Genomic DNA, 25,642 nt, shown 5'->3' with positions numbered 1-25,642 from the left:
AAGAACAAGAAAAATAGATAAGCACACCAAAGAACACCAGATATAAGGTGGAAACCCAATGTGGGTGAAAACCACCTGCTGCAATATGTCTCTATCTTCTTTCAATTAGAAACTTCTTTTACAAGGATTTTGTACTGGTGCAGTCCTTTACCAGTACGCAAGTTGCAACCTGCAAAGAGCTACAACTCTCTCTCGTTTTCCAGTCTCTCCTGGAAGGGAGCTACAACCCCCTTTGCTCTTTTACTTCTTTAGGGACCACGTTTCATTAATTTTCAAACTGGATCCAAGATTTTTTTATTTTGAGGAAAAACTTGTGAACAGTTTTGAAACCAACGTTTCGGACTAGCTTAGTGAGTCCATCATTAGGGCAATGAGATTTGTTTTTGAGAAGAGAGAGCGTGAAAATTACGGAGCTTATTAATAGTTATTTGAAAAATATTGTTGTTGTCTTCATTAGTAGTCAGCTTATAAATGGTAAATTAATTAATACTTATTTAATTTATTTATTTAGATAGGTATTTATTATATTTATTATATATTATTATTATTTATTTATTTAGATATAATTTTATTAAAGTAATACCAGAAATCTAAACCCAGAACTATGCAGCAATAGATAAAAGACAACCAACAAATGTTTCAAGATAGGTCCGCAACTTCACCAATAGTGGCCTGCAAATACCCGCAGCTCCTCTGTGTCTAAACTGCGCAGATCCACACCTGGTCGGTCTACTACTCTGCGTATCTCCGCACCACTCGTTCCGCTGCCCTGCGTACCTCTGCTCAGATCCGCACCTGCACTGCCCGCCTGACAGCGTACCTCTGCTCAAATCCGCACCTGCACTGCCCGCCTGACAGCGTACCTCCTCGACTTGTTCTTCTGTTTCCCTGCATACCTCCGCACTGCGCCTTCTCCTGCGCAGCGTACCTCCCACTGCGCCTTCTGCTGCGCTGCGTACCCCCGCACTGCACCTTCTCCTGCGCTGTGTACCCCGCACTCACGCCATGGATTGCCTGTGAACCTCTCATTAGGGCCAAATTAACAGTCCTCCAATGTGCCACAGTCAGTCAGATCCACAGATCTGATCATGCGCCCGAGAGATCACGACTTATCAATAGATTCGCCTTTAAATTTTCTCCTTGATTTAGATCTAGCTTTTAAAACCAATCACCCAAACTTTTAGATCTTAAGATATTCAAATTTCACAAGTGTCTAGCCAAGTGATCTCTTTTCCTTTTTATAGGCAAGCCCTTATTCAAACCATGGGACAAAACAATCGAAAACCAATACAAGGGATCCAAACAGGGGTTCAAATAATTTAGATCCTAAACTACGGGCCAAAACCATAGGATCATGAACGATGGGCTAAATACCAAGGGCAAAACATAAGAAACCCCACGTGAGCGCGCTTCTCTGCATTGGAGTGAGTGAACTGGGGGACCGCACCTTATGAACGGATAACCTGCGGGTATGTCCGCACTTCCTGGATGGCGAACCTGCGGGTCCGCACCTTTTGAACGATGCACCTGCGAACCTCTTATTTTCCATCATTTTGAGAGCCTGAACAGAATTTTTCCACTTGAGTGAGTTGCCATCAAGTACAACACTTGTACCATAGAGCCAAACCAGAATCATAATGCCAACAATCTCCCCCTTTGGACTTGATGGCAACCTCAAGATCCTCAACGTCATTCTCCCCCTTTGACATCAAGGGCAAAGGGTTATGCTCCCTCTGAGAACATGCTCCCCCTGACTATAAACCAGATTTGCAAAAGGAAAGAAATTTCTTCAAGAAGAACCATAATCCGCCAAACAACATAATTGACCATGAAAGAGATAGAGACATGTTGCAGCACTATTCAGATCATCCTCCAAGATCTTCTACCATAATGCCAACAATGCATTATATGCTCCCCCTGAACTTGTGCCATTCGATCTTCGACCAATCAGCGACCCAGCAAATGTACGTGTATACCCCATATGAAACTTGCGTACAACCAACAATCGCTGAAACAGATGAGATTCAACAACAGGATGATGCATCAACAACCCCCAGCTTTTTCCTGAGGTATTCAAAGGTCTCTCTGGGCAATGGTTTGGTGAGTATATTAGCAACTTGTTCCTTAGAAGGAACATACTCCAACTTGACCTTTTGTTCAAGCACTTGTTCCATGAGAAAGTGATACTTGATCGGTATGTGCTTGGTCTTTGAATGCATAACTGGGTTCTTTGAAATGCTGATTGCACTTGTATTATCACATAAGATGGAGATAGGTGGAGTACAAGTGATCTGAAAATCCTGCAAGGTCTGCATCATCCAAAGGAGTTGAGTGCAGCAAGATGCAGCAGCCACATATTCCGCTTCAGCTGTAGATAAAGCAATCGAACTCTGTTTCTTGCTGAACCAAGATACTAATCTGGAACCCATAAAGAATGCACCACCACTTTTTCTCTTCCTGTCATCCATGCTTCCGGCCCAATTTGCATCTGTATAAGCATGAAGTGTGAGATCTGTATCTCTAGGATACCATAAACCATATTTTTGAGTTCCTTGAAGGTACTTGAAAATTCTCTTCATTGCCTGAAGATGAGTTTCCTTTGGATTTGCCTGAAATCTTCCAACTATTCCCACTGCATGCATGATGTATGGTCGGGTACCTGTCAAATAAAGAAGACTTCCAAACATAGATCTATAGGTTGGTTGATGCACTGCTGTTGATTCATCATTTGCACTGAGGCTACATCCTGTGACCATGGGGGTACATACTGGTTTTGCATCTTCCATGCCATATTTCTTCAAAATCTACTTGAGATACTTGGTTTGAGACAAGAAGATCCCGCCTTCATTTTGTTGGATTTGCAGTCCAAGAAAATATGTCAGTTCTCCAAGCAAAGACATTTCGAATTCTTTCTGCATCACCAAGGCAAAGCTTTGACTCATAGCTTCTTCATTACTGCCAAAGATAATATCATCTACATACACAACAAGTATTAGTAATTTGTCATTTTCAATTTTTATATAAAGATTGCTATCTGTTGATCCCTTTGAAAAACCTTGTTGATGAAGATATTTGTCCAAGCGGTAATACCAAGCCCTTGGAGCCTGTTTAAGACCACAGAGAGCCTTTTTTAGTCTGCATACAAGATTTGGATCATTCCCAAGGATGAACCCATCTGGTTGCTCAATGTACACTTCTTCTTCTAAGTATCCATTCAGAAAGGCTGATTTTACGTCCATTTGAAATACTTTGAACTTCTGAAAGCTTGAGAGAGCAAGGAACATTCAGATGGCTTCAAGTCTAGCAACGGGAGAAAAAGTTTCTTCAAAGTCTATTCCTTCTTGTTGAGCATACCCTTTACAAACAAGCCTGGCCTTGTTTCTAATTAATTCCCCATTTTCATTCAACTTATTTTTGAAGATCCATTTTGTCCCTATGACATTCTTATATTTTGGTCTAGGAACCAACTCCCAAGTGTTGTTCTTTTTTATCTGCTCAAGTTCTTCATCCATTGCCTTAACCCAGCATTCATCTTTGCATGCCTCTCTTACATTTTGTGGTTCAGTGGAGGAGAGTAATGCCAAATAGCTTGAGGCTTCTACAATAGTTCTTCTTGTTTGTACACCTGCCTCTTTTTGCCCCAAAATCTGAGATTCTGGATGATTCTTCTGAACGTACCTGGATGGAGTCTTCTCTTCTATCCTTATCTGTTCCTCTGGTGCCTCTTGAGGTTCTTCTTCATCATCAATCTGATTTGGAGAGTAGTCTTCATCTTCTTTGATATTTTCATAATTTACTTGCCTAGGAATGTATCCTTTTTCATCAACCACTACATCAATGATGTCAACAATTCTTCCAAGTCTTTTATTGTAACACTTATATGCTTTGCTGTGGGGAGAATAACCAAGGAGAATGCCTTCATCTGCTCTAGGTTCAAGTTTGCCAAGCTGTTCATCATTATTCTTAATATAGCATTTGCTTCCAAAAATTTTGAAATGCTTTACCGATGGAGTCTCACCATACCAGAGCTCATGAGGAGTTTGAGTGATGTTCACTCGGACATTTGTTTTGTTGAGAATAACAACCACAGCAAAAGCAGCTTCACCCCAGAAGGTTGCGGGAGTCCCAAACTCATCAAGCATAGCACGAGCCATTTGTTGGACCGTTCTGTTCATCCTTTCCACCACTCCATTTTGCTGAGGAGTCCTAGCTGTAGAGAATTCCTTCTTATTCCATGTTCTTCACAGAAATCGAAAAATTCATTTGAGGTAAACTCCCCACCTCTGTCAGACCTGAGGCACTTAATTTTGTGATCTGATTCGTTTTCAACCAAGGCTTTGAAAGATTTGAATTTTTCGAATGCTTCGTCCTTGTGTTTCATAAGTCCCAACCAAACCATCCTGGAGAAGTCGTCAATGAATAATATAAAGTATTCTTCTCCTTGAGGTGACCTAGTCCTAAATGGACCACATACATCTGTATGGACTAGTTCAAGAGGCCTGTTGGCTGATCCTTCCTTCTCAGGGAAGTTAGTTCTGGTTTGCTTACCAAACTGACATGATTTGCATATGGTGTTGTCTGGAATTTTGATATATGGAAGACCACGAACTGCCTGGTATTTGCATGCTTTCCTTATTTGTGAAAAGCTTAGATGCCCCAACCTCCAGTGCCATAACCAATGTTCATCATCTTTGCTCAAATAGCATTGTTGTTGTCCTTCTTCAAATATGTACAGATTATTTGGAGTTATTCTGCCTTTGATCACTGTTTTTCCTATATCAAGATCACGAACACTGCATCCATTTGATCGAAATATTACCTCTATTCCCTGATCACACATCTAACTGACACTTAGTAGATTATGCTTCAAGCCATCAACATACAAAACATTTCCAGCTTTGACCTTTTCTTTCAACTGAGCAGTGCCTTTTCCTTTTATGGTTGCAGGGGTATCATTTCCAAAAGAAACTTTCTTTCCCTTTTCTAAAGCAGTATATGATTCAAGTTTTTCTTTATCACCTGTCATATGCTTCGAACATCTGTTGTCGATGTACCATAGATTTTCTTGTCCTTCTGCATAAAATGCTATCCCACATCTTTCTGTTTGTGGTTCCTTTATTCTCCATGTTCTAGTGCTTGAGGCTTGTTCCTTTGTCTGCCGAAACCTGCTCCTGCATTCAGAATCTTCATGACCGAAGTTATTACAAATAGAACATTCAATTTCATTTTCAAGGGCAGAAAAGTTGTTATAGGTCCTTTTCGTAATCCCGGTCATACTTCTTTGTTTTTGAGCTTCTCTAGTCATGATTGTCTTATAAGCAACAAATTGAGTTGCTTTGTGACCGAAGTTATGGCAAGAGAAACATTGGCCATTGAAGAAACTTCTGCCATTATCAAATCTACCAGCCCAATGATTGTAATTTCTATTGTCATCCATTCTTGAAGAAAATTGAGAAGTTTTTACCTGTGGCTGGTTGTAGCTTTTGTTCACCCTTAAGATGGATTGCCCCTGGTTTACCTGGTAGTCTTTGTTTGTTCTTGATGTAATTCGTCCCTGCCTTACCTGGTGATCTCCATTGGGCTTTTGCTCATTCCTCCTTGCTACATCAAGATAACTCTTTGAGGTGGATGCTTGAGATGTTTCTCCATTATAACCTAGACCTGTCTTGATTAGTGGAGAACGTTGTACATTGATAATCTCATCCAGAGTTTCAGATCCTTTAACAAATTTAAGATTAAGAGCCTTTGTTTTCTCAATTTCTTTTCTAAAGCCAACAATTTCACATTCTAACTTCTCAAGAGATTTTTCTTTTTCATCAAGTTGGAATTGCAGAGTATCAATGATCATATCTTTTTCTTCTAAACATATTTTGAGTCAAGAAATCTCTTCATAAAAACCATCTACATCTATAGTGTCCATGTAATCATCATCTTCAAAGGCCATTAAAAGTTTATAATCATTACCTCGTTCATCTTCATCACTATTTGATAGGCCATCACTGTCTTCATGAGTGTAGTAACTTTCTTAGTTGCATTATGTTTCTTGTTCCATCTAACAGGTTCCTTCCCTTTGTCAATCTTATCCTTGTGAGGACATTTGGCAGCATAGTGACCAACTCTTCAACAAGCAAATCATTTGAAAGGTAACTTACCTCGGAAACGACCAGTACCCCGTTGAATATTTCTGACAAAATTTGATTCTTCTTCTTCTTCTGACACGTGTCCTGACTCATAGTACTCTCCTTTGCCTGAAGCCTTGAAGGCAGCTTCTCTCCTGTCTGATGGACCTCCTTTCCTCATTCCATAAGCAGTTAGAATTTCGTGCAGCTGTGACATTTTAAGGCTTTGTAGATTCTCTTTTTCTTCTATTGCAAAAACTTTAGATTCAAACCTAGGGGACAAAGATCTTAGAACTTTTTCAACCACAACAGCCTCTTTTATTTCTTCACCCAAATTTTTCATACAATTAACAATCTCATCTACACGAAGAAAATAGTTAGCCACACTTTCATCATTATACATCCTGAGATTTTCATACTGAATTCTGAGGGTTTGAATTTTTGCTCGTTTTACCTGATCATCTCCTTCATAGCTCAGAACAATCTTGTCCCATATCTCTTTTGCGGATTTAAACTGCATTACCTTAACAAATTCTGATTGAGATAGGCATCCTAATAGAGTATTAACCGCCTTTGCATTTGTTTCATATTTCTTCTTCTCAGTCGGATCTGTAGGAGTTGCTGATGGAAAAGTATACCCTGTATCTATGATATCCCAGACTTCTGTACCAAGAGATTGAAGATAGGTAGTAACTCTTACCTTCCAATAAACGAAGTTTGTCCCATCAAAAATCGGTGGCCTGATTGATGCTTCCCTCTCGTAGTTGCTCATGATGAAAGATCTTTCTTCAAGCGATCAAGCTTCTTCTGAAGAACCTGCTCTGATACCAATTGTTGAAAATAATACTGGGGGGGGGTGAATCAGTATTATCAAATTCTTTTCAACATGCCTTCCAGATTTATACTTTAATTTATTCTTCAAATATTGATCATTAATTTGTATGTCAGTGCCATATAATAATGAACAAGAACAAGAAAAATAGATAAGCACACCAAAGAACACCAGATATAAGGTGGAAACCCAATGTGGGTGAAAACCACCTACTGAAATATGTCTCTATCTTCTTTCAATTAGAAACTTCTTTTACAAGGATTTTGTACTCGTGCAATCCTTTACCAATACGCAGGTTGCAACCTGCAGAGAGCTACAACTCTCTCTCATTTTCCAGTCTCTCCTGGAAGGGAGCTACAACCCCCTTTGCTCTTTTACTTCTTTAGGGACCACGTTTCATTAATTTTCAAATTGGATCCAAGAAGATCAAATAATCATCAAGTACATGCAAATCACCCAATCTCCTTATACAATCAACCAATGAATCACCCAACTTCTCAGAATGCTGTAAACAGAAAAGTAATACCAGAAATCTAAACCCAGAACTCTGCAGTAATAGATAAAATACAGCCAACAAATGTTTCAAGATAGGTTCGCAACTTCACCAATAGTGGCCTGTGAATACCCGCAGCTCTTCTGTGTCTAAACTGCGCAGATCTTCACCTGGTCGGTCTACTTCTCTGCGTATCTCTGCACCACTCGTTCTGTTGCCCTGCGTACCTCTGCTCAGATCCGCACCTACACTGCCCGCCTGACAGCGTACCTCCGCGACTTGTTCTTCTATTTCCCTACGTACCTCCGCACTGCGCCTTCTCCTGCATTGCGTACCTCTCACTGTGCCTTCTGCTGCGCTGCGTACCCCCGCACTGCGCCTTCTCCTGTGCTGTGTACCCCTGCACTCACACCGTGGATCGCTTGCGAACCTCTGATTAGGGCCAAATTAACAGTCCTCCAATGTGCCACAGTCAGTCAGATCCACAGATCTGATCATGCGCCCGAGAGATCACGACTTATCAATAGATTCGCCTTTAAATTTTTTCCTTGAATTACATCTAGCTTTTAAAACCAATCACCCAAACTTTAAGATCTTAAGATATTCAAATGTCACAAGTGTCTAGCCAAGTAATCTCTTTTCATTTTTATAGGCAAGCCCTTATTCAAACCATGGGACAAAACCATCGAAAACCAATACAAGGGATCCAAACAGGGGTTCAAATAATTTAAATCCTAAACCACGGGCCAAAACCATAGGATCATGAACGACAGGCTAAATACCAAGGGCCAAACATAAGAAACCCCACGTGAGCGCGCTTCTCTGCATTGGAGTGAGTGAACTTGGGGACCGCACCTTATGAACGGATAACCTGCGGGTATGTCCGCACTTCCTGGATGACGAACCTGCGGGTCCGCACCTTTTGAACGATGCACCTGCGAACCTCTTATTTTCCATCATTTTGAGAGCCTGAACAGAATTTTTCCACTTGAGTGAGTTGCCATCAAGTACAACACCTGTACCATAGAGCCAAACCAGAATCATAATGCCAACACCACTTTCCATTTTTCTTTGGAACAAGAATCAGAGGAGACACCCACTCACTATCCGAGATGGGGTAAATGAATCCTGCATCCAATAACTTCTGCAGTTCCTCTTTGACTAAATCCTTGAGGGCTGGATTCATTCTCCTCTAGTGTTAGTGGACTGGCTTGCAACCTTCCTTGATGTAAATGTGGTGAGTACACACCGAAGGGTGCACTCCCTTCATTTCTTTTTAGTTCCAAGCAAAGGCATCCAAATGCTCTCTTAGCATGTTACATAACTCCTCTTCTTGGTGTACAGAGAGAGAGGGGCTGATTTTCAATGCTCTTTTAGGGTTGAATTTTATCATCTTGACATGAGCAAGGTTTGATTCAGATGAGCATAGATCATTCTGAGGGTCATCTTTGGCTTCCTTTACTACTTCCTCCAGAGACATGGTGTTGGTAGATTGATTTTTGAGGATGTGTTCAATCAGTTCATCTTCGTCAAGTTGTCCCCATCCTATGGTAGTTTCTAGGATATAGATTGGGGAAGAGTAGACGTCATCTTTTTCTTCCTCTTCTAGCCATAAAGGTATGTCATGCTCTAGGGATGGTTGAGTAGGAGGGTATAAGACCAGTTGTTTGGGCAGATGCCCATTCTTGTTTGTCATGTTTCTAGCCCTGCAGCTTATGTAGGCATCAGCGGTGGCTAACCAATGCCTCCCAAGGATGAGAGGATAACCATTGAATTTGGTCTTCGGCTAGAGAAATAAGAAGTGAGCAGGGTATTCCCAGGAATCAATGGAGACCATCACATCCTCAACAATTCCCTCGGGAGCTACTATGGATCGGTTTGCAAGCTACAAGATTTTCGCGGTCTTCCTTAAAGATCCTTGGAGATTCAGCTTGAGCATATTGTCCTTAGTCATAACATTTATGGCAGCCCCAAAATCAATCAAGGTATGGGGAACAATGGTGCCATCGATGTGTACATCTACTACAGGACTCCCAGGATCTAGATACTTTGGGTAAATTACCCGCCCCAACATTAAGTCGAATAGTTGTCCAATGACATTAATGGTAGGGGTGTCTTTATTTCACCTTCTTGGATGTTTGAAACACTTCTCTTTGATCAACTTGTTGTAGATGGGGACATCTTTGATAGCTTGGAGAAGCTGTATTTTGACACACATATTTTTTAGCTCACTCAGAAGTTTAGTCTCTTCTGGGGTGTGCTGGATAGGATGGGTTAACCTTTCAGGAAAGGGGGGTAGATTCACTCTAGGTACACTTTCCTCTCTTTCCTCCTCATGCTCCCTAGGTGGAGATGGAGGTTGGTTATCTGGAAGAACTCTCCCAAACCTAAGGTTAATTTCATGAATTTCCACAGCATAGGCAGGGTAGGATGTTTCTCCATTGTATGCCTATTGTGTCTGTCTGTTGTTCGGGTTCGGGTTTGGCTGGGCAGGCATCTGAGGTTGTTTAGGTGGAGCAGAGTGTAGGAGTTGTGGTTGAGATGGAGGTGAAGGAAATAGAGCTGGATCTTGGTTATATGGGGGCCTCCATCAGGGATTGTGCATTCCATTGAGGTTGTGGAGGAGTATATGGCTAAAATGGTTGGTTGGTTGATTGGGAATGGTATTGGGGTGAAAAATACCAGGGAGAAGGTGTATACCAGGAAGGATGAGAAGGGGGTCACCAAGGGGGAATGAATGTGTTTTGATTAGGGTTTTAATATGAATTAGATGACCCTTGCATGCCCTTCTGGTATGGTTGAGGTCCATGAGGCCTCCTTTGATTTATGTAGCAGAGTTGTTTAGTCACCCCTTTGGTTCCCTGATACACAGCTTTTAATCTAGGCAAAGAAGGGCACTTGTCTATGGAGTGGTTTTCCTCACAGACCGAGAAGATTTCTATAAGGTTTAATGGAAATTCATTCCTGGGGTGCCTCCTTTTGCATCTAGGGTAGAAGATGGCTAATTCTCTCTCTGCTTCCTCCTTCTTCCTTTTGATCTGCATAGTTTCCATTTGTAGAGCAAGGGTTTGCAGCATTTCACTCTTAAAGTCTTCCAACATGTTCCCATTTTCAATTTTTATGGATGTATTAGAAAAGGATTAACTAACCACCACTTGACTAGCCCTACACTTCTTTCTAGCTGCCCTAGAATGATTCTTAAAAACTATCTTGATATCATCATAGGGTAACTGGTAGATGTCCCTTCCTAACAACAAATTTAGGGTTTCTAGGAGATCTTTCCTGATCCCCCTGAGAAGGACTAACTTAAGTGATTCAAGATCAAACGTGCACCTGGCCCTTTTGTAGCTAAGTTTGAATATTCCCTCATAATCCTCTAAAGATTCATTATGTCCCAAGGTCTTTCTAAAAATTTCCTCTTTGGTATCTTTGGACCTACAACAGTCCCTATAATTGTTGTTGAAGGCTTGTTGCATCTGAGCCCAAGTGGTGATACTATCCCCAGGTAAACCCATGAACCAGCATAAGGATGCATCCTTGAGAGTGGATGGGAATAATTTCAACTTCTGATCATCAAAGGTATAATCATAAGTTCTACATATGACAACAAACTCAAACAAAATAGCATATGGATCTTTTGAGGTCAGGCCAAGTGAGGAAGAGCAGAGGGGCTTATGTTTTTCATCTTAGCATCCCCATTAGTTTCTCTGGTTTGAAAAGCACCCTCAACTCTTTCTCTGTCTCCCTTTTCATTTCTATTTTCAGCCATTGTGTCAGTTGGTGGAACGATTTCTTCTTCTTCCCCTATAGGCTCTTCAAAAATATTTGGTTGTTCCCCTAAGGGGTCCTCTAGCTCAAATCAACTGAAGAAGAGGGAAGTTTTGTTGTTTGAAGTGGTGGGGGTATTTGGTAGAAATTTTCCTAAGTTGTCTCTATTCCTACGAGGCATGAAAGGAGTGTTGTTTTCTTTTTTTTTTTCAACTACTTGTAGAATTGAAAGATAACATAACTAAATTGCAACTATTTGTTGAATGGAACTAATTGTAGAATGAAAGAGATAAGAAAATGAAGAAATAAAGCAGAAATCGTGTCTACTCAGACATCTCCCCAGAAACAGTGCCAAAACGTGATGAGCACCAGTATTTGGTAGAAATTTTCCTAAGTTGTCTCTATTCCTACGAGGCATGAAAGGAGTTAGTTTTTTTTTTTTTTTTTTTTTTTTTTTAACTGCTTGCAGAATTGAAAGATAACATAACTAAATTGCAACTATTTGTTGAATGGAACTAATTGCGGAATGAAAGATATAAGAAAATGAAGAAAGAAAGCAGAAATCACATCTACTCAGAAACCTCCTCGGAAACGGCGCCAAAGCGTGATGAGCACCAGTATTGCAGCAAGGATGTTGCAACTCATGGGGCTACCAACTTTACTTCATTAACACGAGGTTCGTACAAACTTGGAGGTGACATTGTTGTATACACAAATAAATGTGATTGGTCTACTCTTGTCATTGATTAGTTGGGGCGATAGACCACTATGGTTTCTCAAACCATCCTTCCATTGACTAGAAGAAGTTTGATTACCAACTGGAGAGGTGAAATTTACCTTAAATGAGAGAAAAGAAATGTTGCCTAATTGCAAGAATGAAAGACTGAAAAAATGCTTGCAAAGTAACATGAAATCCTCTATCTACTTGTTAACACACTTTGCTTGCAAAAGAACCCTACTTTAACCCTACTTGTCACATGTGAGGTTTTAACTAATCTAAGCATGAAGTTTGATCCAAAGAGTACTAACTGCTATGTGCATGTGTAAATATAAAAGAACTCCTTTTTTTTAATCTTTTTTCTTTATAAATGTAAATGCTAATCTTTCCTTGTTCTTTGGCAAGGAAGACAGGTGTGGAGGAAGAGGGGTACAATGGTTTTGATGGCTTGGAGGTCAAGTAGGGGCCTAATCCTGGCTTCAATGATGATTTTTCTCAATTCGGGCTCAAAGCAAGCTACTACAAGATTTCCTACAAGATGTGCTATTTCTCCTGCAAGATCCCCTGTTTTACTACAGGAATGGGCCGAAAGCTTAGGAAGTGGTCTAGAAGGTGGAATGGAGCTTGGGAAAGGTGAATAAGGAGGGAATAAGGCATGGAAGTGGTAGACACTACTCAAAACTCAAGCAAAGGCTTTAAGATGGTTGGATTTGCTCAATGGAAATGGCATTTTTTCCTTATAAAACAAGAATTTGAATTGAGACCTTAGTGACTTTTGGCAACATGGGTGGATATGGCTTGGATGAGGCTAATGAGATGAGGTCTCCCTGCAATGTAGAAGCTCCTGCAACAACACACATCATTGTTTCATTTATACATAAATTCATCTATAAACAAGAATGGTTTATTCAATAGAAGAAAACAAAGTTGTTACCATTTATTTGCTAAGTTCATGAATGGAAGTGCTTGAAATCAATACAAAAGCGTTGTGAAATCAATACAAAACCTAAGAGATCAGAAATTCCAATTGAAACTTATCCTACGAAACTAAAAGATAATGACCTAATTATCAAGAAATCCTAGATTATGTAGAAAAGCAAGAATTCTATTTTTTGGGTTGTATGGGAAGTGTTCCTCAAATCATGATCCCTGAAAGGGAGAAATGAGGTGGAAAATACTTGCTGAAAACCTTTCTAGAAGACCTTCTTGTCACTACCATGCTACTGTTAGAAGTATTCACAAATGGAAGCAAACTAATTAACCCTACCAATACTTGCAAATTAACAACACCAAAATAAGTTTAGCAGCTAACTATGAGTATAATCTAAGCATACATATACAAAAGAGGAATCTTTACTACTAGGGTTGGGCCCTAACCCAAGAGCTTCAACCCTATGAGTCAACTCAATGCTGGATCAAGGGAATGCTTCTCATTTTCATTAAAATATCAAAAATACACAAGAGTGCTCAATTACAATGCTTCAACTAGAAAATGTTTCTTAGCTATCTTGAACAAAAAATCCAAATCCTAATGAGGCTCTAGACCTCTTTAGTTATACAACTGAAGTTACCAACAACTTCCTTAAATTTAGGGAGGCTTGGCTCCCAATCTCGAGATCAACTGGTCTTCAATTGTCACTGGCTTGGCTGCCAATGATCCTCATGACTCGGTTGCTTGCAACTCTGAGCTGATGAGATTTGATTGAGGAATCTTTGAGTGAGTGAGGAGTTAAGGAGGGAGATCCTATCTCCTAGAATCCCTCTTGCTTGTCTCATTCGAGTTCCTGCACTTTAATTAGCCAAAATTTTCTCCAAAACCTGCAATCAATGCACATTAGACCACTAGACATGACATCTCATCTTTACTCTTCTCATTAAGAAAAATATAATTAAAACATGTAAAGAATTGTGAGAAAAGTTGATTTTAATAAGCTGGAGGTGCATTAAGGTCCATATAATTTACCCATTGATGAGCATCATCAGTATCACATAAGGAGATAAGTAATATTAGCCACAACAATGATGATATTCCTAAAAATTATGGGATGGGTGGGAGGTGGTAAATGTACATATACTCCTAGGTTCACATGATATGTACCCAAAGGAATGAAATCAAAAACTAATAACTAGATTCGTTCTCATGCTTGGGGAAGAACAACAAGATAAAACATCAAAATAACCTACAATTACATGTCATACAAGCCAAAAAGTAAAGAAAAATTGATGAGGGGAAAGGTAGAGTGTCAAACATATAGGATAGGAGTAGGAGTATAATTCTAGGGAAAAGATAAAATTCTTGAGTGCTCAGTTAGAAATTGATAAGAACATGGAGGAGTCCAAGGATTTTACTTAGGCCAAGATATAAGAGAAGATCATAAGAAAAATAGAATGGAAGAAGAAGAGATCACAAGGAAGGTATGTTGTTGAGGGATGAAGAAAAGAAAAGGGAAGAATTGTGTAGGCAAGTAGCCATGGAAGAATTAAGAAGGAATGAGTAGGAATATGCTCACCAAAAGGAGGAGGAAGATAAAAGGAAAGAATGTTAAAATTAAGATGAGGACAAAAATTGGAAACACAAATAAGGAACCTAATACTCCTATCACACCAATAACAAAATTTTCCAAAGCACACACACCTATTTTCCTCAAGATTGATTGCATAAATGAAATCTAGGAGCATGTAGTATCCTTTGAGGAGTACTTCTACTCCAAATAGTAGTGAAGCATTTTTAATATATATATGATGTGAAGAAATATTGCATATCCTCTAGACATGTAAATGGTCAATGAAGTGATGATATGTGACCTATCAACCCCAAACCTTAAGAAAAGGGCATCCAATATGACTTTAATCCTAGGAGAATTCACTCAAGCAAATGCATATTTATTCAAATGATTAATTGATGACTTATACTGACATTGAGGCTTGGTTGCTACCTTAGAGGAGTAGATAAAATGAAAGGAATATTCACAAGATGTGGTACTCAAGAAACAAGTTGTGGTCTTGAATAAGAAACATGTGATAGAGATGTAGTGTCTTCCTGACAACCATGTACACTAATCCACCATAATAGGTGAAGAAGAAACACAACATACAAAAACTTCAGAGCTACATGATAAGATTCTACAAGAGATAATAGAGTAGTATCAATATAAACTATGCACATCGAGGGAGTAGTTGGACACGCAAGAAAATTTCGGAAGGATTAATAGAAGATAATAGAAAAAACACTAGTGTAATTCCCCAAGGATGATCCTTGTGTATATTTTACATGTCATGTTTAGGTTGGTGAGATGAGAAATATTTTAGGGCCTACATGCCCATGCACATATGATATGGCACACTAAGGTGAGGACAATATCACATGGAAAGGTGACATGGAAGAGATAGGTGGTAGGATGATGACATGAAACCTTATGGTCATGAAAAGTAGCAAGTGAGTTTGGCATTTTTTGGTGGCCAAGTGGCCCTTTTTTTAGTGACACATGGTACTGTCATGACCATGATGTGGTATGACAGGTGGAAGAGAATGATGTGGCAATATAGGTGGCAGAGAGTGATGTGGAAAGATAGGTGGTAGAGAAATGACATGGAAGATGACATGGTAGTGGCATGGCAGATGATGTGCATTATCTCAGGATTTGTGCTAGGATGTTGGTTTGGAAAGGATTAACAATGTTAATGAATTTTTTGGGGGATTTTTTATGTTAATCACCTATATGTTAGATCTAGGGTCTCCTAAAATACCCATTTTCAATTTACTACTCTATGTTTGGGGTTTAAGGATTTATATTAATTTATCCCCTACTTAGACTAGATTTTCAATGTAAAAATAAAAATTGCTTGAAATCAAATGCAATGCAAAACTAAATCACGCACTTGGTAGCCAAGCACTTGGTGGGCTAAATTTGAGCAGTACTTGGATGAGATTTTTTCATGTATATGACTCCAACTCTAGTTAGTCTTTCAAATCCATATTTGTGAATGAAAGTACCTACAAAAAAAAGGAAGGAGGAGAAGTTAGATGATATAAATAATTAATAAAATAAAAGGAAAATCATACGAGTGCCTTATGCCCAAATAATAGAGTAAGAGTTTCTCCTATTTCCCTGCATGAAAAATGAGAGTTTGTGGTATTTCACTCAAATACAAACACAATGGTCAAATAAAGACAAATACTACATGAATTTTTTTCATGGAAAAGTTTCTTATTTCACTCTATTTCTCTCATACAAAACTAAAAGAACAATGCATGAAAGAAAATAACTGGAAATGAAATAAATCTACCATAAAAATTAGTAGTACATAATGAGAACATCACCATGACAATACATAAGCAAGGGGGGAATCCAACTCTCAACAATTCTGATAGCAATCCGACAACATCTCAATATAACCAAAGAATAATCGATACAATGCACAAACTCACTTTATAATTATCTCACTTTGACCTATATTCTTCTATACTAGGGCACATTCCTACTCATGACTATTATTTATTTTAAATGATCATAAACCTTTATGTTGCTCCCACTCGGCCAAGACGTACAACACAAATACCAAACAAATTGTGTTTTCTGACCTAAACCTTTACCATTTTGAGCTATTTGCTTCAGATAGTTGTTCTGCTTCAACATTTTAACTGATATTAGTTGTCCTATACATATTCATGAGACCAATGAAGTAAACTTAGATTAAATTTGACCAAATATTAAATTTAATTACATGAATAAATAATAATTAAAAATACTTAAGTGCATGAATACCTGAATGAGCTCCTCTCAGTTTCGAGAATAAATTGTTGGAGTAGTTTAATATTGGAGCAAACCTCCCTCCATTCGACGAAGCAACAATGAAGTCAACATTGAATTTGTTGTTTCTTTGTTGGATCGAGGGTGTTTCGTTCCAATATTATCCAAATCGTAATTTATTCTCTACTAAACAGGGCCAACCATGTGAAGGTGGAAGCTCTCATGTCCCCTCCCCCACATCACTCTCAATTCCCCAATACCCAATCTATCTACTAGGAAATAGTTGAAATCAAGACATTAAGATACATAAAGAAACAAATAGAAAACATTCATTCATTCGTACATCCACAAAATATTTTATCTCAATAAATTTTATTACAAGAAATATGTTTACATAATATGAAACAAGGTCATTCTAATAAGATAGTCAAAATTTACATGTGCACATGCCATGAGGCATTCAACCTCTCAGTCAAAAATGTGGTACTCAAAAAATCACGCTCTAAATAAACAAGTACAGTCATTTATTATCAAGTTTCTTTCTCTTTTTAAATATTTATTTAGCAAGGATGTCTTGATCTTGGTCTCCTTCAAATGTTGTGTGCTTTGTATGTCTTGTTGCTAACTTGGTCCTACGTCTATGTTGCTGCAAGTGGGGTCGAGCATCAAATGCAATAAGAAAGAAATGTTAAATTCATATTTATTGTTATTATTATTACGAGTGTTTTATTAATAAAAAGAGTAGTAGAGTGTTCTTTACCTACTTCGTTAGTGGAGGGAAGCAGAATATTTTCGAATGTGGCCATATGTTCCTCCTCTTGTCTGACCTCATCCTGTGTATTCTCTAGAGCAGAGACAAGAAAGGTTATAATTAATACACATTTTCATTTGAATATTTTTAATTGTAATCCATACTAGAAATTTTTTTAACACATGAAATACCTCTAGTACCAAGTTGAACGTCAATTTCAAGAGGCACTGCACCATCACTAGGCGCATTTATTGTATCTACATTGCTTGCCTGCTTTTTACAATCAAGAACAATATTTTATGGCCAAAAATAATAACCAACAGATTATACAAGTAATAATTTATAAATTCTCTTCATTGCTTTTATTTACTTGAGCTTCATGTGCGGTTATCGGAAGACTATGAAGATGTCAAGCTTGTCCTACATTCAACCACAGCTTGATAGTCGTGCTTGTAAACAAGCTTGAAGTCTTCCTCTTTGGCATGATATTTGAATTGTGACCCCTGAAATTTTGCATGAGAACATGAATTTTTATTCTTCTGTGATATTAAATTAAAATTGTTAACAATTTATAATTTGGATGCAATTTATTCTTTTTATACTTACAATTTTTGCATCAAATTTTGAGTAACCACCCAAGCCAAGATGATGTTTGCCATGTTTATTTATTCTCGCCTTTGTGGAATTAGATGTATCTGGGAGCCTATATTATTGAAAAACTTAATTAGATGTCACAATGATGATCAAGCAACATAATTACATTATTAAAAGTACCTCATACCTTCCTAGTCCGAGTGGTGTCTTCCCTTCTTTTCAAATCCCCTTCTCCTTTGCATCTTCCATGAGGGCTTTCCACTCCCTCTCTGGAATCGCTGGAGGGCGCTAATACTTAGGGTTATTTTGAAAATGAACCCTATACTAGTCCCAAAGATATTTTAAATGTAAGCCTGCCTTCAAGGTAACTCCAAATTTTTTTAAGGTACCCTCACCAAACAGATCAACCATATGTTCACAAGTGCATCCTTCAACTTGGAACTTTGTGATTTCCATTTTTTGTTAATGGTGGGCCCAAAGAGTTTGAATTTTATGTCATACATGTGCCTATACAATACATCATTTCATGCAAAACGATATTATCATTAGTTTAAAATAATCACAAACTATAGGTAAATTTCAATTAGATTATACTTAATATTTAAAACACTTCTTAAATACCTGGAAGTTTCTCTAATTTCATGGGGACATGGTCATCATCTACCAAAAACATAATCAATAGTGTTCCTGTGCTAGTAACACGGGAATATCCAGGAAATCTCACTTCAAATTGTGTGATGCGATCATGCTCTGCATCCACAACATCATGTGCAGATCCTAGCATATGTTGTTCAGGGGGTGCAGATCCTGGCGTGTGTGGTTCAACGGGTGTACCGGTCTGCTGACTGGTGTGGCACTCATAGGCAAAGCATCAGCACTACTACCAACGTCGCCCCCGATAATTGCAACATGAAGATCATACTTTGTCAAAAGCTCCTATAGAATAAAGATTTTTTTATAAAGGATGAGATAATTAAAATCATAAATAAATAAATGGAATAATTAAATGAGTTTCTCACCCCATACTGAAGAATTTGTCCCATCAAGGTTTTGATTTGGCCTCTTATCTCTTCTTTATGCAGCTCAATCATAACTAAAGAACTGATTTCTTGTTTTATTTGATTTGAAGCTTCTTTGTTATTTGGATTGGATCGGCGAACCAAAAAATTGCTTCTTCACTAAGCACTTTCTTAGGAGCATTTGTGGAGTTCTTTGAGGCTATAAACATTAAAATATTTAAATTTGATCAAACATTTTAGATCAATAAAAAATTTCATTTCTTACATAAGAGGGGAATTTTAGCCATTTAAATATTTGCTCGTAAATATTATGATATCTCGAAAGTTCATTATGAAAAATTAAAAAAAAAAACAAACAAACAAACAAACAATTCATCCACAATTAATCATCATTTTATTAATAATAAAACCACTACTAACATATGTGTAAATTTATATAGAAACCTCACATTATATCATGGCCAATTTAAAAGGTTATAAATTTATAAAAACTTCATCATCTTGGAAGGCTCTTAGAAGAGGCATTATGATAAGATCAATATATAATCCATATTGTATAGAAACAATAATTTGAAAAAGATGAAGGAATTCATTTGATTAAGTTGGTCATATGCATAGTGAATCTTTCATTTAGTTATATGATGCCTAAAAATATGAATTTGACTTACTCTATAATAGATAAAATGCTACTCTAGAATAAATATCATGGTTATTTTATTTTACATACAATTACATTGATGTTTACCTATTGTGCATATGGTGCCCTTTGACCTTGATCACCTGCCACAATATTATAACGATGACATACTAAAATGTTTCCTTAACTTACAAGATGCCTGACAATATATTGTAGTAAATGACAATCATAACATATGATAGACATTGCTTACAAGTTGGGTAAAATTAAATGCATACTGCCCCCATAATAGAAATATTTGTTTCTATTCGATTCAAATTATAATCAATTTGCAACTCTTCCTCTGCAACTATTGATTTAATGGCACATACGAATACATGGTTTCCTGCACGCCCCTTGAATATGCAATTTGGTTGCTTATTTGTGATCATGGGTCGTGTACTATTTATAAACAATGCAATATTACATGTTTCTTTTGGCCTTCCATCAATATACATAATTACACCTTTATTTTGTTCATTGTCTTTTAGTTGTATATAATTTGTGGCCACTCCATATCTTCGCATACTTTTGGTATATTGGACTAGTTGTACCCAATCATTCTAGATGTAACAAGGTCTGACATACTCCATCAATTTAGTTAATACTCCTTAACATACCTTTATTCGATCCATGGAAAAAAACCCCAAACCATGTAATGACGATGGGGCAATACGTATATCTTTTCATTGACATAAAAATTAGTGTTTATTTCAGGAAGATCCTTGGGTACCCATTATTTCACTATATGTTTGTACCTCAAGGGCACCTCGATGCCATATATGCTCTCATTATCATAGGAACATGACCCCACTTTAGCGAGAAAAAAAATTCATGCACCTATGGAATTTTCTTCTAATCCTTTCACTTCTAGTTGATCTTCGCCTCCTAGATGACATAACAGATGTTTGGTCAATTTCTTCTATCCTACCTAAACTTACGTCACTCAACGAAGATAGATCTAGAAAATACCTATTTGGTTGAAAGTTCCATAACACTCCATCAAATGAGAGAAATTGTTAGCGAGTGTCATAAGGGATGTTGAGAAACGTCTTGAAAAAACCACAAGAACATTATAATGGTACAAGCGATTTACAAGTAAGTTCTCTGTGTTTAAAATATTCAAGTAATATTTTAAAACTTGAGAACCCATTCATCCTAACCAATGTTGAATGAACTCACTCGATAACTTGAGAACTCAACATAATCTGATAGCATTTAATCTTTTATTACAAAATAACTCACATACTTCGATATGTTGAAGAATCTAACTAGTTTTGGTGGAATAAAAGGAAAAGTTGTTGGATGTTGAGGTTGTTGATCTTTGTAGCTTTGGAGGTACTCCAAAACTAGGCTAGAGGGTTTTGGATGAATTGGCACACAAAAGTGACTTGTGGGCTAAGAACCCAATCCTGTGGGCTCTACACCCAAGATGGTGGGTGTGGAACCACTATGTTTTTGAATGACTTGACACATGGAGGTGTTAGAGGACTTCGAGAGGAACTGAAAGCAATCGAAATCATCGAAATATGAGTTGTTTATGATGAGGTTTTGATTTTTCTATATGGTTTTTGTGTTTGCAAATAATTTGTTCAAGTCGACTTGTGTAATTTTATGATTTGTAAAGCCCACAAGGGAAGATTAGATGAATCCCATGAGAAGTCTACAAATTAGAGTGGTGAGAAGCATCATTCTCACCAACCCAAGTGCAATTCATCATTATTGGAGAGAATTTGAAGTAGTTGCAACCTAAAGGAGTCTTGTCAAGCAAAGTAGGAGGCAGTTTTGGGTATGTTTCGTCTCTATTCCAAATTTCTACTCCCAATCTCGATATCGCTCTTTGGTAAGAGTTTCTATAGGAGAAATATAGACACATTGAAATACATTGTTTGGGATTTTTTTATGCAATCATAGTAAAGAAAACTCAACACAAATAGTCTTACCACTACTAGTACGTGTTGCAACTAAAACATTATCATCTGAGTTATAAATCACTGCAAATACCTGAGTTTGAATAGGATTGAAGTGTCTAAATTGTTGATGTGGTGCTTTGTATTAAGGATTTCTTAATGCATACACAAGAAGTAGTTGTAAGTCTAGGAACTCAGTTGGAGGTGGGTATTTCTTTGGAAAAGTGATATGTCTAAATGAAACTGGTAGTATTTTATGTGACCCCAACCACTTATCATATACAACATGAATAAATTACTTGGGAGGAAGAGGTTCATGATGTTGAAGATTGTAACTAGTGTCTGTATTCATAATTTTATTTTCAAAAGAAAGAAAAAATAATTTTTTATTGTAAAATAAATTTGACTTATTAAAGCATGGGATTCATGCTTGGGTCATTGGTAAATTGGCCAAAGCCCCCAATGTATGCTTATGGGATTATATATTGAGTCATTATCATTATTATTATATTGTAGACCCTTCTTGGGATTTTTGTGTCAAGAAAAAATATTTTCTCCTCCTCCACCAAGTCAATTTCTTAATCCTTCAATTCAGCCTCAAACAAGTTGACAAGTCGGCCTCAAAAAACTTGACAAGTCAGCCTTATGTTGAAGATTTGAACCACTATAAATACACAAGTGCATTTGGTTTGATGAAGGGTAAGAAGACATTTTATTTGTAGTGAAAAAGCAAGAAGTGAAATAAAATAAAATCCTATCCTATGCCTAGAAGAGAATAAATCCAAGCGAAGGACTGAAGCTAGTAATCCTCTATCAAAAGGTGCGAATTTTTCAAAGTATTATAGGGTCGAAAAATACATTAGACCGAAAAATGTAGAAAGGATGAAGAAAGAAATTGAAACTCTAATCTTGATGCTTAACCGTTTGAATTATTTATGGAAGGTTGACTTGGTAGTGTAAAGGAGGTCACTTATCCCTGTCTAGGGTCCTTCTTTTCTCAAATTGATTTGAATCTACTAGTGGAAGAGTTTGACTAATTTTTCCCCTTGTTAGGGGTTTTTCCCTGGCTAAGTGCCTACATCTTGTGTCCTCTTTATTTGTGATCTTCATTGATTGGAATTAGTCTTGATGATAAAAACAAGATAACTTAAAAAGGAAGAACTAATAAGTAAATATCAAAAGATAATGTCATAATAAGATAAATCAACTAAAGAAAAACCCTATGTTGTTTCCCTAATGGATTTATCAACACGTGGATGGGCACAGTGAAGCTCAAATGATGTTCATCTTCAACATAATGCATTTTCAACATAAAATATTTATGATGGATTGTATATTCACCAACCTTGTCTTCTATTATTGTCCAAAACGTTTCAACATATCCATGAAATTTTTCATCCCACTGAAAATCTAGAGTGGTAGTTACTTCAACCTTCAAAATTTGTGTTATTGGTTGGGCATGAATAGAAAGATCCAAATTTGGAAACTGATGGACAAATTTATGAATGGTTTTCCCCATTTTTGAAAAACAAATGAGCTCCCTAATCTCTTGAGAAGAGACATCACAGTATTAATCCCAAGCTAAATCTTTCTTCTCAATTTTGGTCAAAATATCATTTGGAATTCCTTTGAAGTGATGAAGAGGAGTTTGAACACTCCACATGTGATTACTAACCATCTAGCATAGGTTAAGATATCTTTCAGCTAACTGAGCCCATCCTCTTTTAAGAATAATCTCCAAAGGTGCTCTCATGAGATGACTGACACTCTGGAAACATAACTAGAAAAGGAAAAATTGTGTAGCAGCCCTTTAGGACGGCCCTAGGTTAGCTCTAAGTCACCTTCCTTTCCTTCATTCTTAGACTAAATTCAAGTTCTTCTATCAAGTTGAGTGTCCTAGTTTAGTACATATTTAGAGACCATCTTGAGGCTGCTATGAGGGCACCAAGAAGGCGATATTGGGAGCCCTAAGTCTAGATTTTTGAAGGACTTCAAATATGGTAGGAGTGGGAGATGTATGGAGCAGCTCAAGTGTTGGTACATTTAAGGAAAAAGAACAACTAAGTGAGCAGATTCTATAGCAGTTTGAGTTTCATCCATGGAGAAAATAACACAATAGCAGTTGCATATATCAAGGAGGGAAGCAGGTGTTTGTAGGACAAGGTATGGCACCTTCTTGAGTTGATGTTGTTTGCAGGTGGATGTAGTTTTCTAGTAAAGGAAAATCCTATATTTTTGTAATAGCTCCTTTATTGTAGAATAGAGGGCAGTGTATTGGATGCTCATGGTATGTTGGAGAGAAGCGTGAGAGTGGACCAAGTGTGAGCCTAGGATAGTCAGAGTTGGAGCAGCCTAAAGAACAACTTGGGAGGATTGTAGAGGTTATCTTGAAGCCCTAAGGAACAAGTCCCTTAAAGGACTAAGGGATTGTTAGATGTCATATAAGTAGAGCTCATAGGTACGATCAGGAGCAGTGTTTGGTAGCCCTAGACTTGCCTTGTGGAGAAGGACATATACAACAAAAGAAGGGAAGTGACACAAAAGTAGGCCCCAAAAGTCAAGTTGGCCCCACCATGTTTGAACAGAGTATTTTGATGCTAGTTGGTATTGTTGACTGAAGGAAAGTGTGCATTGTGAGCAACTAAATATTTAACTAGTATCTTTGATCTAATTTTGGCACAAATTTATAGAACTTTGGAATTGTAATTATTATTGAAGAACATATTCTCTTAAGAAGAAAATTTTGTTGGGTTTTTCCCAATGTTGGGTTTTTCCATGGTAAATTTGTGTCTCTCCTTGTTTCTTGGTTGTCTCTTTAAGATCCCACAGTTTTTATCACATTACTGTTGATATTTTCTATGTATAATTGCTTAATGATAAACATGGCATGAGATAAAATTGAATGATAAATAATTGGAAGTAATTATATGTTTAGAAGATCATAGATAAATCAACAATTACATAGTGTATAGAGGCAATGATTAGGGAATAAATTCCAACTCAATGCACTAATTGGCATATATGAAATGAAGGAATACATGATTGATCTGGGATCAAATGTGAATATTTTACCTAAGAAGTCATTGATATTGGCATGGGATGACCTAGTTGGTGTAGTCATAGATAAAATGTGGTTGTTGTACTTGTGGAGGATATCTCCAATCGATAAGCTAGAATAGATGGAGGTTGATCTCATTGGGATACAAATGGAATAGAATATCCCTAGTTTGACTCCATAAGGCACTGGTCTACTTACTTGTTTTGAGAGGTCCTCTTTATAAGTATATTTATTTTTATATTTGTGCTTCACAGGTCTACTTCTACATCTATTTTGGAAGTGCCCATTAGCCTAAAGGAGGTAGTCTAAAGTGAGGAGAGAGTGCATCGTGGTTACAGTGGGTGCATCTCCTAGTTTGCTTATCACTCTTAGCCTTTTCCTCGGGACTTTTAGGAAGGGTATAGTTTAGCAGTAACAAGTGGAAAGAACAACTTGAAATTTGATGTTGTCCTAATGAAATCAGCAAGCTAAAAAGTATGGGAAGCGATGATATACTACTGAATAGAAAATCTCTAACCTAGTCAATATGAACTAGTCACGAAAAATATAGAGATGTAATATAAAAAAGAGAGCACTTCGAACTAGTCTAACCAAGACTCATTCTATAATAAAGTAGACATTTTTTATGAGATCTTAACTTATTGTATATAATTTAGGGAGTGTTTGAAGTTTGTGTCATAAATTTAATGAAACCCGGAGCCAAGTAGCTCTAAAATCCTTTATATACCAGCAAAACAAATTTAGAAGTTGAATTGTTTCAAGTTGAAGAAGAAGAAGAAGAAGGTAGGGTAGAAGTAGAAATAATAATAATAGACTAGTGCCTTTAGACGGAATAATAGGGCCATGGGATTCAAACACTCTCTCTATGAAATGAATAATTATAAAAATAAAAAGGGGGAGGATAGCAAATCTATCCAACTCCTTTTACTATGCCAAATCAAAATATTCTCCAA

This window comes from Pinus tabuliformis, chromosome 6 (assembly GCF_031772625.1).
Source record: "Pinus tabuliformis cultivar Carrire ecotype Pingquan chromosome 6, CPIR1, whole genome shotgun sequence".
In the NCBI taxonomy this organism is placed as follows: domain Eukaryota; kingdom Viridiplantae; phylum Streptophyta; class Pinopsida; order Pinales; family Pinaceae; genus Pinus; species Pinus tabuliformis.
This window is presented reverse-complemented; position numbering follows the sequence as displayed.